Below are 301 nucleotides of genomic sequence, written 5' to 3'. Positions count from 1 at the left end.
AGTTTGGGCTTTGCTAAACATTAAAATGATCTATTTAATTATTTTAATTTTCAATATTCTTAATTAATTTAATTTTAATAATTTAAATTAATATAATTTTAAATTACGAAAATGTGTTATTTAAATTGGGCATTTAAATTAAATTAAATATAATTTAAATTAATGCAATTAAATGAAAAAGGCAAAAATCAAAACTAATGCATATGAGCCAACATGATAAGCCAGACCAATGCAGACTTGGCTCACAAGTGGTCCCGAGGCATTGATGAGTCAACAACTGAATGAACGGATTTGGACGCTC

This window comes from Salvia miltiorrhiza, unplaced genomic scaffold (genome assembly GCF_028751815.1).
Source record: "Salvia miltiorrhiza cultivar Shanhuang (shh) unplaced genomic scaffold, IMPLAD_Smil_shh fragScaff_scaffold_60_2, whole genome shotgun sequence".
Classification (NCBI taxonomy): Eukaryota; Viridiplantae; Streptophyta; class Magnoliopsida; order Lamiales; family Lamiaceae; genus Salvia; species Salvia miltiorrhiza.
The sequence above is the reverse complement of the archived record's forward strand: the minus strand, read 5'-3'. Positions refer to the sequence as shown.